This window comes from Pseudophryne corroboree, chromosome 11 (assembly GCF_028390025.1).
Source record: "Pseudophryne corroboree isolate aPseCor3 chromosome 11, aPseCor3.hap2, whole genome shotgun sequence".
NCBI lineage: Eukaryota > Metazoa > Chordata > Amphibia > Anura > Myobatrachidae > Pseudophryne > Pseudophryne corroboree.
The window spans coordinates 328013204-328029296 of NC_086454.1; positions in this window are offsets into that span (position 1 = coordinate 328013204).

Below are 16093 nucleotides of genomic sequence, written 5' to 3' on the forward strand. Positions count from 1 at the left end.
TTGGTATAAGGTTTAGACATAAAGGTATAGCGTTGTGAGCGTCTGCGCCGCTGGTGATCTCCTCGTGGTCTCGAGCGTCCGCTACGCCATAGCGAATCATTACTCTAGTCATAGCCAATAACGTGTCCTGTGATCACTGGGCCGTGAGCGAACGTGACGCTTGAGCGTCTCGCCTACGGCTGAGCGATCGTTATGCAACTAGCGTACCATTACGGTACTTCTTAAGTAAACAGCGTACAGTGTTCTTAGACTTCATAAAGGGTTGTTTATACGACAAGGGAATATAGTAATTGTCAATTGGGGGCTCGTCCTATCCTTCTCATATCTGCACTAGGTAGATCAGCAGACATTATCCCCCCAGCAAAGGGTGGGAGGTTGTCTCGCAGTGCTGACGGGATAAGCGTCTGCTTCGCTTAGATAAAGAGTGCTGAAGGAATCCGGGAACCGGAAGTAAGAACAAAACGCTTGTGTCTTTTAAAACTGTTTTATTTCTCTTCTGTCTTGCGTATACACGCACGCATACATTTATCTGCATTTCTTTTTCAAATTTCGTATATCACTATTCCTGTTTGCCAAGTTTTATAGTTGATAGAAAGTGCAAAAAGAGATTTGCTGTTATTTCATAGTAGAGGTAATAGTTAAAGTATAGACCAACACACGGCTTGTCTGGGAGATAAGACAGTCAGTGTGGTGTGCGGTAGATGATCAGGGATCACCTACATTGATAAAGGTAGAAATTGTGTTACGGTGGATCTTTGTTTTGCGTACACGTGTCCCTAACAAAAGACTTGCGTACGCAATCCAAACGGCAGACGCACGCAGCGTACATTACGCAACGTAGCGTCTGGTTACGCAACGTAGCTCAAGTCACGAAAAGTTGAATTAGCGCAAAGCGATAATTAGCGCAAAGGCGATAAGTAACGCACAGCGGTAAATAACGCAAATCTATTTTTGGAAAAATCTGAAATTTAGTTTAACAGATCCTGCTCCTAATTGGTAACACTGTTGGACTGAAGACAATTTCTGCGCAGAAATAGATATAGAAACAAAGTGTACATGTGTTGAGTGAGTGTGTTTTTATTACATAAGTTTATATAACTTAAGAGGTTGAACCAAAAGGAAAGTCGGGTACTCGTCAAGGGACACACGTGTAAGTGACATATACGGTGGCTAGGGAGGCATCCTTGGTTAAATAATATTTGAGCATTAGAGTATAGCGGACCATAAGGTAACAGACCAGGAGGTCATAAGGTAACAGACCAGGAGGTCATAAGGTAACAGACCAGGAGGTCATTAACAGACGGTAACAGACCAGGAGGTCATAAGGTAACAGGTAAAATAGACAAAGAGGTCCGCTATAAAGGTACAAGAGGCACAACGCCTGGGGTGTTGGTGCAGAACCCATATAGGCCATAAGCTCTTGCTGAAGGAATCGCGGCCGGAAACATCGATTCCATTGATCTTTCAGTACATGACAAGTAGTGCTTATGTACTGAACGATTGGACCGCACGTAATTGTGTGCAGTAGTTAGTAATCTGACCTAATACCATTAGAGTAAAGTGGTCACAAACGCTATCTGTACATTCTGACGTGATTTGTGTAATTTTTTATTTTTAAAGGGAAGTTCGCTGGTCACTCAGGAACTATCTAACAACCCCACCTTTACTGGAAAGAGTAAGTGTCCTTCGGGTAACCCTCATATGTTCCAGTAAACAGGAGGTTCACAGGGGCCCTGGGTTGGGTACAGCAGCTCTGGTTACAGTTATTGCAGTACTGGCCAACGTGGGCGAGAAGTAAGTGGGGTACTTGGTAAACCGCCACCGCCGGCCTGCCCAGGACATCTTGGTTTGTTTGTAAGGGTTCGCTGAAAACCTTGATATAAAGATCCAAGGAGGAATAAGCAACACCTGCAGAATTATGGGGGCCAGTTGTTCAGGTAGGGGGCAATCAACCTCGGTTCGGGTTGATTCAGAGAACCGACCCGTTGGGTCGGCAAGGTACATCATGTGTGAAAAATACGGAAGTCACACAGAATCTTTATGTGATGAATGGGAGAGAATGACTGTACAAGACAGGGACAAATTCCCAAGAATAGGTAGCTTCAGTCCAGACGTGTTACAAAATTTAAGGAGGAGGATATGTCTCGTAAAATCAACAAAGAGACGAATTCAGCATCATGATTATTTACAGTTATGGCACCAGGAAGGTGAGATACAGAGAGGTTTGGCTCTGGCGGCAGGATCTGGGGCAGTCAGTAAGCTGATAGCCACAGCCCCTCCTCCACCATACATTGCAGGAGAGAAGTTGATTGCGGAGAGAAACGCACTGGGTTGTAAAACACAAACACTTAGTAACCCTGTAAATGTAAATGATGTTAACCAAATAACTCATGCTATTATTAACCCGTGCAAGTTGTACCCTGTTTTGAACCTTCCTCAGGAGTGTGATCAAGAAGAAGATTCGGCAACAATTTCAGCTCTCTCTCTTGCGGCCACCATAGCAGAGACCACAGTAGGCACAGCAACACCCACGAGATTAGCGAAAGCCCCTAGCGGAGGGATAGGTGAGGTCGTGTCAACGGGTAAGTACGGCACCATGCACTACACTGAAACAATTGTACCACAAGTTGTAGAATCTACGCAGAATGAGGCTGTTAGAATTGCTCCTGTAAGGGTAATAGCAGTTCCCAATGGAAAAACAGATGTGTCTGGAGCCACTCCCATAAGGAACATTGCCATGTACACTCCATTTTCCCGAATGGAAATAAGAACAATAGTGTCCGAATTTCCTGACCCCAGGAAAGACTTAGTTGCTAGCCAAAAATACATCAGGGATCTAGGTAACACTGTAGAACCCAACAACAAGGATTGGCAGATACTGCTAAGAGCTTGTTTACCTTCCAATGTCGATGCAACTCAATTTTTAGTTGACTGCGCCTTGGATAAAGATGTACCGCTTACAGACGTGTACAACAAGGATAATGTAAAAAGGATAAATTTACAGCTAAAAGAGTATTTCCCAGCCGTTGTTAAATGGAATAAAATATTTTCCATTAAGCAAAAGGAGTCCGAAACGGCAACAGAATATTTTCACCGGGCACTATTAGAAATGGCAAAGTACACTGGTATAGAAGACATTAAGACCAACCCAAACCATCGAGAAGTAGCAGTATCTGTACTGATGGATGGTTTGAAAGAAACATTAAAAGCTAGGGTACAAACCACACAACCATGTTGGCGAGGTCTGTCAGTGTCCACATTGAGAGAGGCTGCTATTGATCACGACAGAAACATCACTAGGCACAGGGAGTCGCAAAGTGATAAGTTGATGTCCGTAAGTATACAGGCGCTGGCCACAAGGCAGCCTGCGTATGTACCACCGAATCCTGTGGGTAAGGCAAGTGTAATAACATGTTTTTCTTGTAACAGACCGGGACACTATGCACGAGACTGTAGAACAAAGAGTGTACAAAGATCTTTTCAACCCCCTAGACAACGACACGACACACGACATTGGGAGCAGGGTCCACAGAGGCGGAGTTTCGAGCCACATACAGGGGAAACAAAAAGATATCCCCCGAACAGAGATTGGCATGCCTCTGGTAGTTCCCAGCTAACCCCCTCACAAGTAGTCGCTGCCAGCGGGATTCAGGGAGGTCAGCATACCCACTAGGGGTGTGGCCATACCTGTAATCTGCAGCCAGTTAAGTTGATTGCCAGTCTTGGAAGTGAACCAGAGATTGCAATCAATGTAGCTGGTAAAACTTTAAACTTTCTTGTAGACACAGGGGCGGCCAAGTCAGTGATAAATTCGACAGTGGGCATGAGAACCACTGGTAGGACAATTCCAGCCATGGGAGTAACAGGAGTAGTCCAGCACTACCCTGTTAGCAAACCAGCCGAGATTACAATAGGGCCTTTGCATACCAAGCATTCCTTTTTGCTGGCTGCATCGGCACCAACTAATCTCCTGGGTAGAGACTTACTATGTAAAATGGGTTGCGTCATTTATTGTACTCCTGAAGGTGTATTCTTGGACATACCTGAGAATCACGCTCAGGAGGTACGAGACATGTTAGACTCCCCATCAAAATTAATGTCACATTCCATTATGACAAATAGGAATCCATCCCAAGTAGAAGAGATGACATCTCAGATACCAGAGTCACTTTGGACAAAAGATGGACAGGACACTGGATTAATGGCAAACGTAGCTCCAGTAATTGTACAAGTAAAAGATGGTAGGATAGCTCCAAAAATCCCACAGTATCCTCTGAAGCCAGAGGTGGAGTTAGGAGTTTTCCCAGTAATAGAACGCTTGCTGCAACAGGGCATTCTGGTAAGAACGTCCAGCACAGCCAATAGTCCCATCTTCCCTGTTAAAAAGAGTGGGGGGAGGGGTTACAGGCTAGTGCAGGATCTAAGGGGGATTAACAAAATAGTTGAGAGTCAGTTCCCCGTAGTGCCTAATCCAGCTGTCATCCTAATGCAAATTCCTCCCACTGCCAAATTTTTCACTGTTATTGACCTCTGCTCCGCTTTCTTTTCGGTACCTCTGCACCCTGACAGCCAATATTTGTTTGCATTCACATACAGAGGAGTCCAATACACGTGGACTCGGTTACCCCAAGGTTTCATAGATAGTCCAAGTATATTTTCTCAGGCTTTGCATGATTGTTTACAGTCTTTCCAACCAGAGAGTGGATCAGTATTGATACAGTATGTGGATGATTTACTGCTGTGTTCAGATTCACTGGAAGCTTCCCTGAAGGATACGAAACAGCTCCTGTTTCATCTTTCAGACACAGGTCACAAGGTTTCCAAAGACAAGTTACAATTATGCCAAACTAAGGTAAAATATTTGGGACACTGTCTAACACAAGGACTGAGACACCTGACCGCTGATAGAATCCAAGCCATTAGAGACATGACACTGCCACAAACCCAGCAACAGATCAGGACGTTTTTAGGAATGTGTGGGTATTGCCGTAATTGGATCCCAGGGTTTTCCATATTGGCGTTACCTTTGCAGGAAATGGTCTCTTCAAACAAACCTGATCGGATTTCGCATACAGACGAATCCGAAACAGCATTTGAGAGACTCAAACAGTGCCTAACGCAGGCACCAGCACTAGGTATGCCAGACTATGGGAAACCCTTTGAACTATACGGAACAGAAAGTGCTGGGTGCGCAGCAGGTGTACTAACCCAAAAACACGGTGACGCCAGCAGGCCAGTCGCATACTACAGCGCCCAGCTAGACACGGTAGCGCGATCCCTCCCCACATGCTTGCGTAGCGTTGCGGCGATAGCATTGCTAGTGACAAAAAGCGAAGATGTCGTGCTAGGCCACAACCTCACAATCCATACACCACATGCGGTATCTGCCTTATTGAATTCTGCCCAAACCAGACACGTCTCATCAGCAAGGTTTACAAGATGGGAATTGGCATTAATGGCCCCAATAAACATCACCATAAGGAGATGCAGTGCATTAAATCCTGCAACATTTCTCCCAGGTGTGCCTGGTCAGACACAAAGGGTGGAAGGTGAGAGTGATGGGGAAGGAGGATTTAATGCAAAGGGAGATACACATGATTGTATGGAATATTTGACCCAAAATTTTACCGCAAGGCCTGACATCAGTGACAACCCACTGGAAGATGCAGAACTCACGTTCTACACGGACGGTAGTTGTCATAGACAGTCAGACTCGGGAGACTTGTGTACTGGATACGCAGTCGTAGATGACCAAGACACCATAGAAGCGGAACCGCTAGGCCCACCTCACTCAGCCCAGGTTGCTGAACTGGTCGCCCTAACCAGAGCATGTGAATTGGCTAAGGGCAAGTCAGCCAATATCTACACCGATTCTAGATACGCCTTCGGGGTAGTACATGATTTCGGAGCGCTATGGCGTCTCAGAAATTTCATGACGGCAGCTGGTACACCAATAGCGCATGCAGCGTATATAAAAAGGCTTCTAACAGCGATACAGGAACCCGACAGAGTGGCTGTTATCAAATGTAAAGCACATACATATAGTCAAGACCCAGTGTCACTTGGTAACAGCCGAGCAGACGAAGCCGCAAAGCTTGCAGCTGCTACCCCCATACAGACAGACACCACACAACTGATGGTATTTAATACCATCAACACACAAAAGTTGTGTGAGATGCAGAATTTGTGTTCCACACAGGAAAGAGCAGTCTGGAAGGCAAAGGGATATGGCCAGGAGTCCTCAGGGCTCTGGACGGATGGACATGGTAAACCAGTGGCCCCCAGGGCATACCTTCCATGTCTGGCTGAAGCAGCTCACGGGCTGACTCATCTAGGCAAGGAGGGGATGTGCAAATTGGTAAGAGCATACTGGTGCGCCCCAGGATTCTCCTCTCATGCGAGTAAAAGAGCAATGTCATGCCTTACCTGTCTGAGAAAGAATATTGGAAAGGCAATACCTACAGAACCATCCCATATCCCACCTGCCGGCGGCCCTTTCCAGGTAATACAAATCGACTTCATTCAATTACCCCCATGTCGAAATTTGAAATATGTACTTGTTTGTATAGATGTTTTCTCGAATTGGGTCGAAGCTTTCCCAGCAGCTACAAATACCGCTATGTTTACAGCTAAGAAAATTGTGCAGGAATTTGTATGTAGATATGGTATCCCTAGAATCATTGAAAGTGATAGGGGTACCCATTTTACAGGTGATGTCTTTCAAGGAATGTGTAAGTTGATGGGAATTGATAGCAAGCTGCACACTCCGTACCGTCCACAGGCGAGCGCGAAGGTCGAAAGAGTGAACAGCACTATTAAAAATAAATTGAGTAAAGTAATGGCAGAGACAGGATTGACGTGGCCAGAAGCTTTACCCATTGTTTTGTATAGCATCAGAACCACTCCCAGGTCCCCTCTTAATCTGTCTCCTTTTGAAATCTTGTTTGGTCGACAACCGCATGTCATGATTAACCCTCAGGATGATTTGAAATGTAACAATGAAGTAACTGTGAAGTACTTGATTAACATGAGTAAGCAGTTGAGGAATCAAAATGATAATCTGAAGTTGGTGATTCCTGATTTACCAGATAGTAATTGTCATGACATTGAACCTGGGGATTATGTAATGATACAAAATTTTCTACGCTCAGGTTGTCTTATTGATAGATGGGAAGGACCATACCAGGTCTTATTGACTAGCACCACAGCATTGAAGGTGGCTGAGAGAGAGACTTGGGTCCATTCATCCCACTGCAAAAAGGTTGCTGATCCAGAGAAGTCCCGTGATAAGGAACAGACGGTAGAGGTTGTATCACTGGAGTGTCTGTTCCAGGAGGACTGAGGCGGCACCTGAGCCTTGAAGACCGAAAGCAGTTGTCGACTCCCCTCTCCCTTTTATTGTTTTTCTCCACTTCCCATCCCCTCTTCCTTGAAATTTCTTTTTTCCCCCTTCTCATTCTTCTCTATTTCCTCCTCAAAGATGGACTTGCCCCAAGAGACTGTGATCCGGATTTTGATGTTAACCGTGATGTTGACCAGAGCAGTCTGTTCCGGCGAGAGTACCATAGAGGTCGAGAGAGGATCTGGAATGGGTTCCGATTATGATGATGGAGGCGTAGTTTTCCAAGATCAACCAAACCAACAAGCAAAGGCGAGTATCAGAAAACGATCCGATAGAAGAAATTGTGATGGATTGTTAGCTGAAGAAAATTGTATCTGTAGGCTCTGTGATAATCTGGTTGAAGATGGATGCATAAAGAAATGCCAATCCAGTTTTAATATCCATATGGACCGGCATCCATTGAGTGACTATCACTCTTTAGTGGGTAACGTGTTAAACCAAACAGATTGTTGGGTATGCTCTCAAGTACCTCAGGGTCATAGCAAATCAGGGCTAGTACCATTTCCTTTAACGTTAGGGGAGGTACTTGAGCTAAGTGGTGGGAGACCGGTGGACCGGAGATTTAACATCTCCAGCCCTCCTAGTTTGAAGCTCCACCAATACCATGTGGATAGGTCCCTCTTATGTTTTAATATCTCCAACCCCCGTAAGCCGGGAAATTGGGAAGTGTCATGGAGCAACCTTACCATGACCTTTTCACACAGAGCAGATAGAATGCCTACAGATACAGAGCTGGTACGCCACATAGCCAGTAGAGGAAAATCTTTTCGGTATCGATATACCTTAGGAAATAGGATTACTAGAGTCGGAGAGGTATCACCAGGATACTGTGCACATCTCGTACAAACTGATACGTGCATTAAGCAGATGGAAGAATTAGGGTCAGGAGATTTCACCTGGAAGGTTTGTAACATGGTAATGTCCTTCTCCGTCCCATATGTTCTCCCCGATGACGCATATTTCATATGCGGGAGAAAGGCGTACAAGTGGCTTGCCCCAAACTCTGAAGGATTGTGTTATATTGGAAGAGTATTGCCTGAAGTGATGACTGTAACACATGACAAAATGAAAGACATACACCGTGGTGCCCAAGCTCCTTATACTCACACTCATTACGAGCACCGAGTTAAAAGACAACTGTCAGAAAGGTTAGAGCATCCGGCCTCTGATCTTATCCATGAATCCACCGGGATTCAGGTCCTGGTAGCGTTAGATTTCACTCGCACCGCTCGAGGAGTGATGAATTATAGATACATTTCCGCACTCGCCAATTTGTTAGATAATATCACTGAAATGTATGATGACACGTTTAGATACACTGGAAGAGAACTTCAAGCTTACAAAACGGAACTAGTTCAGCATAGGATGGTTCTTAATTATCTTACAGCAGTAACAGGCGGATATTGTGTTACATTGGCAACACAGTACGGCATAAAGTGTTGCACTTATATCACGAATAGCACCGAGGATCCGGTAGAGGTCATAGACCAAAAGATGGACGATATTCTGCAATTAAAGTGGGAATTTCGTCGAAAACACAATCTCACCCTTGCTGCTGTAGGTAATGAGCTGACTGGTTGGGTGTCATGGTTGAACCCGCGAAATTGGTTCTCCGGTTTAGGAGACTGGGCTCAAGGAGTCATAATGGATGTTGGAAAGTTTCTACTATGTATCTTGGGTGTCGTTATATCGATTGGATTGATATTTAGATGCGGGCAGGCTTTAATGAGGTGCAAACAAAGTACAAAAGTGATGAGCTTGAGGAGTGAGGAAACCGTAATTAACCTGGATTTGATTTATGACCCAATGATAGAAACCAGGATGTGATGAAAATGCGATTATACGGTCCGTTTCTTTCACCTGTTTTTCTGCTTTTCTCCAAGATACAAAGACCCCCTTGGACGAGGAAGTTGACGAGACGCTATACAGACAACAGACAAGCACCAAAGATGAAGTTTTGACCACTTGAGAAATGGACACTTGATGAACTTTGCCATGGATCCCCAGTTTCCCTAGTACATTTAAACTCACGCTAGCCCAACATTTTTTTGTAAATCCGATGGCTCTGACAAAGCTATTTGCTCATGCCCAAGGAGCAATACAGCGCAAAGAAGACGACTCTCAACAGATACCGAACACAACTTCGACGACAGATGTACATTTCCCTGACATAGAATATCATTGCATTTTCCATAAGTGTTCTTTATCTTCATCTCTACAACCCTCAGGTAATGACACACATAGACGATAGGGAATACAGGCACAGATATCAGCAACCACATACCTCCCCCATTCATGTATCATCAACTAAAATGTGCTCCCCATTTTGTTCAAAATCCGAAAAGAGCTCGGTAAAGTTTGACAGCCCATCCACAGACCTGTACCACAGGATAAGAAGGAATTCAAATGTATACTTCGCAATACCTCGAAGCTTGATTTACAACACGTACGGCACGATGATACATGACCCTCCAAACATGGACTCATACACACATGCTTCTGCTATCACACTAGGTCATACCCTCTTCACACCTACTCCTCTCTCCTCCCTCACCCAACCATGGAAATGAATTAACCCCTGACATATATTTTTCTCCTTTTGAAATGTTTTAGAAGGTGGCAGTTATTATTGACTGCCAAAGGGTGGACTGTCAAAGTCAGAAAAATATCCCCATGCACGTTGCCATATTTGCACCGCACACTGGTCCGTGCTGCGCATGCGTACGCTCTCCCGTGAAGGCGCATACCCGCAATAGCGTGCACTCGCAGGCGCGGTATGCGTATTTACGGTAGAGTTTATGTAGTCGTAGCGTGCGACTCATTCGTTACATATTTTCACAATTAATGTAGTTTATAGATCATGATCTCTTTGATAGTTTCTGAAAGTTTGGTTAATATAGAAGGTCCCTGTTTAAAGTAATCCCTCTTTGTATTGTACGAAGGGTCTAACAGGAATCATACAGCAGTGTTTGGTACCCATCGGAAGAGTATTTAATTAGCAATATTCCGGTGTTGGTTTGGAGCGTATTAATCGCTCGTGCGAATAGTTATGGACATAAGAAGTTTATGTCCATTTCTACTATTTACTCATACTCAGGTATGCGGCGGGAAACCTAGTTCCCCACCCACCTGAGCTGTTTGAAATCGTCACAGCCCACCTGTATGAATCAACCTATGACCTTTTGTTGTGATACAGGGTCGAATTCCTTCATCCAATGGACAATGGGATTGTAGGGACTATGAGATTGCATTGTGTGTGGGGCATAAATAGGCAGGCCGACCACATCCAGCTCTCACTCTTCAACGGTTCTCATTGCTGAAAATCGGGTGCTGGATGTCCAGGCGCATGCGATCGTTTACCCTTGTGCGTAAGTTTCTCTCCGTAATCATTGTCTTTCTGTGAGCCAATTTCTCTCATCTCTCTCCGTCTCTCTCTCTCTTTCCCTTCTCTTTCTCTCGTATCTCCCCTAGACTAGTATTGTATTGTATTAGATAGTATTGTATTTTGGTTAGGAAGTCTTTGTTATATTGTAGTGTATCATTTGTACTGTTATCCCCTTTTTACAAGTATACTAGATATAATACAGTTAATAGGCTTTGGACCCTAAACCAGTATCTGTGTATTTCCTATAGTGTTAAGTGTTCACTTGAGCGTCGGTGACGCTCAAGCAGCTTTGTAGTTAGTCAGGTTACACAAGGTTGCACTTACACCCTGTATTCACATTAAGGTATTCCGTGTATTTCATTGGTATAAGGTTTAGACATAAAGGTATAGCGTTGTGAGCGTCTGCGCCGCTGGTGATCTCCTCGTGGTCTCGAGCGTCCGCTACGCCATAGCGAATCATTACTCTAGTCATAGCCAATAACGTGTCCTGTGATCACTGGGCCGTGAGCGAACGTGACGCTTGAGCGTCTCGCCTACGGCTGAGCGATCGTTACGCAACTAGCGTACCATTACGGTACTTCTTAAGTAAACAGCGTACAGTGTTCTTAGACTTCATAAAGGGTTGTTTATACGACAAGGGAATATAGTAATTGTCAAAAATCATCAACTGGGCTGTGTCTTTGACATCACAACTTTCATCCAGTGCTAACGCAAAATATGACATATTGTTGACTTTCTTTTTTAATTGCAGTTCCATATTCTCGGATATGTCCTCGATGCGCCTCACAACAGTTCGCCGTGACAAGCTAATATTTTCAAACATTTTTTTCTTGTCTGGGCACAATATTGCAGCAGAGTCAACCATACATTTCTTTATAAATTCTCCTTCGGTGAACGGCTTACTGTTCTTGGCGATTTTGTGTGCTATTAAATAGCTCACCTTTGTAATTCCATCCTGTGCAGATGATAATTTTGTAAAAAATGTTTGCTCTTTTTGGATTCGAGCAACCATCTCATTGGCTTTCTCCAATTTGTCTTCAGCAGATAAATTTTTATACTTCAAAGCATGCTTTGTCTCGAAATGGCGATTTAAATTATATTCTTTGAATACTGCCACGGATTCCTTACAAACTAAGCACACTGCTTTTTCACCAACAAGGAAAAAAATATATTTAGGAGTCCATTCTTTGTTGAATTTTCTGCATTCACCGTCTATCTTTCTTTTCTTTGTGAAACTCATTTCTTAGTCTGTTGATTTTAAATCAAAATCAAAATTTAGGCAATAAATATAAACAAGACTCACACAGTGGTGCGCATTACTGACATCTGTATGATGTTTTTATGTTCTCCGATGTTTGTATGGCTTTCCTCCCACACCACAAAAATATACTGGGAGGTGTTGCGGAATTCATACTGTAAGCGTCAAAAGGGAGGGGACTGATATGAATGACAAATATTTGTAGGAGTAAGTCCTGGGCTGCGCAGAGACTGCACAAAGTAGATTTTTGCAGCTCTTCGTACACATACGATCGCACACTTGCATAGGCGAATTTACACTCCCCCCTGGGGGCGGCGACTACCCGAACGCAGGACAGCAAAATTAGCAGCACAGTGATCAAGTCTGCATCAGCCCTTTAATCAGCAGTTGCAGCAAAATGCATATGCAACCAACTCAAAATAAGACCCGTTATAGGGCCCAAGTCAGACGCGATCACTGCTGTGCATTTTTGCACAGCAGATGATCGGCTTTGAACTGTGCATACACTGCAATGTGCAGGCATGTCAGTCTGCAGCGCCGGGATGGTGCGAACAAAGCGATCGCACAGGCGATCGCAAGCCGATTGACAGGAAGAGGACGTTTGTGGATGGCAATTGACTGTTTTAGAGGAGTGTCCGGAAAAACGAAGGAGGCACCAGGCATTTCGAGGGAGGGTTTCTGACGTCAGCTCCGGCCCCGATCATCGCAGCGGCTGAGTAAGTCCTGGGCTGCGCAGAGACTGCACAAAGTAGATTTTTGCAGCTCTTTGTACACATACGATCGCACATTTGCATAGGCGAATTTACACTCCCCCTGAGGGCGGCGACTAACCGAACGCAGGACAGCAAAATTAGCAGCACAGTGATCAAGTCTGCATCAGCCCTTTAATCAGCAGTTGCAGCAAAATGCATATGCAACCAACTCAAAATAAGACCCGTTATAGGGCCCAAGTCAGACACGATCACTGCTGTGCATTTTTGCACAGCAGATGATCGGCTTTGAACTGTGCATACACTGCAATGTGCAGGCACGTCAGTCTGCAGCGCCGGGATGGTGCGAACAAAGCGATCGCACAGGCGATCGCAAGCCGATTGACAGGAAGAGGACGTTTGTGGATGGCAATTGACTGTTTTAGAGGAGTGTCCGGAAAAACGCAGGAGGCACCAGGCATTTCGAGGGAGGCTTTCTGACGTCAGCTCCGGCCCCGATAATCGCAGCGGCTGAGTAAGTCCTGTGCTGCGCAGAGACTGCACAAATTTCTGTTTGTGCAGCTCTCTTGCACATGCGATCGCAACCCCGGCACAGCGATTACCCCCTCCCCCTGTAGGCAGCGACTACCTGATCGCAGCAGTGCAAAAATCGCCTGCTAGCGATCAGGTCTGAATAAGGCCCATAGTTATGTATATAACTATAAAAACATAGTACATACAGTGGCGTATCTTGCCACGGGCAAGCAGGACTTTTGCCCGGGACACCGCCTTCCGGAGGGCGCTGGCGCCATCCGGAGGGCGCTGGCGCCATCCGGAGGGCGCCGCACCGTGGCAAGATCCGCCACTGCTGCCCGCTGTGTCCCCGTCCGCCTCCGCTGCCGTCCGCCTCCTGAAGGGAACTAGACGCTATGCGTCTAGTTTCCCTTCCTGGAGAGTAACTTTGCTGAGCGGTGCGCGATGACGTCATCGCGCACCGCACAGCAAAGGTCCTCTCTACGAAGGGAACTAGACGCATAGCGTCTAGTTTCCCTTCGTGGAGAGGACCTTTTGCTGTGCGGTGCGCGATGACGTCATCGCGCACCGCTCAGCATTCAAGCTGCGCTTTTAATGTACAGGAAGGCGTAATTGACCACGCCCCCTGTATTAGGCCAAGCCCCATTTCCTGCCCGGGGCGTAGAGCGCCCTTGAACCGGCCCTGAGTACATATAACTATAAAAACACACACACCACAATACAATATACAATACATACACAGTACATACATACATACATAGTAGAATATATCGTTTTTTTTACAGGCACAATAAATATGTCCAATAAACACAGTAATCCAGTAATAAAAAAAAAAAAACACGGGGCTGAAAACAAACAGCAGCCTTAACACCCCCCCCCCCCCCCTGGACCCATATAGCAGTATATCTTATAGCAGTCATTACCCTCCCCCACCCCAGCTCCCCTAAACCCATACAACCATTTTTAACTCCCCTCCCCATTACTTATAGGGCAGCTTCAGCTTTATCCAGGGGGTTTACCTATTTGTCAGTGACGACCCCCACTGTCAGTGATGATCCGCGCTGCTGCTGCTTCTCCCCGCTGGCCGCCGCCGCCGCTTCTTCTCCCCACTGGCCGCTTCTTCGTTCGGCTCTGCAGTGCCTGCCCAGCGTCGCCCCTGTGACGCCCAGCGCATAAGATTGAGGAAATCCCGGTCAGCTGACCATGTGACGTGACCGGGATTTCCTCAGCGGTGCCGCGTCTGCGAGCAGTGCAATGACAAGTGGCCTGTCGGGCCGCTTGTCATTGCACTCTGGTGGGGCACAGCGGGCCAGGCAGGATCGGTCCGCGGGCCGCATCCGGCCCGCGGGCCGCATGTTGCCCACCCCTAGTGTATGGTATACTATATCACGGGCATTGTGGTATAATGTCTCAAGGTCATTGCGGTGTGTGTCATAATGTGTCACAGGCATTGTATGTGCTATAATGTATCAGGGGCATTGCAGTGTGTAGCATAATGTATAACGGGCATTGCGATTCCTGTCATAATGTGTCGGGGGCATTACGGTGTGTGGCATAATGTGTCACAGGCATTACGGTGTGTGGCATAATGTGTCACAGGCATTACGGTGTGTGGCATAATGTGTCGGGGGCATTATGGTGTGTGGTATAATGTGTCATGTGCATTATTGTGTGTGGAATAATGTCTAAGGGCCATTGCAGTATGTGGCATAATGTATACTGGGCATTACTATAAGGAGGAAAAATGACAAATAATGTAAGGGGCATGAATCAGGATTATTTTTCTTTCCTGTGGTGGCTAACGTCTGGGCGTGCAGGTTGCAAAACTGGGGTATAAGGTAGTCTTTTCCTGCAATACCACGCCCCTTTATGAGAAACCACGCCCATTCCAACAAAACCACGCCCCTTTTTTGCAGCGCGCGCCGAAGGCGCGCGCATATTTATCCCTTTCTTGCTCCCAATTATGCGGCGGGTGGGGTGTGTGGGGGGGGGGGGGGGGGGGGGGGGGGCGCCAAAGAATTTTTTGGCTTGGGGGAGAAAAATTTCTAGTTACGCCACTGGTCACAAACACACCCAGCGTTCGCCCAGACACTCCTCCGTTTCTCCAGCCACTCCCGCGTTTTTCCCAGAAACGGTAGCGTTTTTTCAAACACTCCCATAAAACGGCCAGTTTCCGCCTAGAAACACCCACTTCCTGTCAATCACATTACGATCACCAGAACGAAGAAAAAACCTTGTAATGCCGTGAGTAAAATACCAAACTTCTTAGCAAATTTACTTGGCGCAGTCGCAGTGCGAACATTGCGCATGTGCACTAAGCGGAAAATCGCTGCGATGCGAAGAAATTTACCGAGCGAACAACTCGGAATGACCACCATGGTTTTGTCTAACTGCTACCAAATTTACTGCTGCGATCAACTCAGAATTAGGCCCCATGTACTATCCCAACCACAGCATACATAAGAATGGTCATCCCAGTTCCATTCATGTACATTAGATGATGTAACATAATTACTAGGCTTCATTCAAAGTTAGACATCAACGCAAGTTGTAGACTTCTTGTGGCCGTAAGTTGCTCTTTAGATGACATCTGTTTGTTCTGTCAATGCGGTTCATTTTGCACTTATTGGGGGTAATTCATAGTTGATTGCAGCAGCACATTTGTTAGCAATTGGGCAAAACCATGTGCACTGCAGGAGGGGCAGATGTAACATGTGCAGAGGGAGTTAGATTTGGGTGGGGTATGTTCAAACTGAAATCTAAATTGCAGTGTAAAAATAAAGCAGCCAGTATTTACCCTGCACAGAAACAGAATAACCCACCCA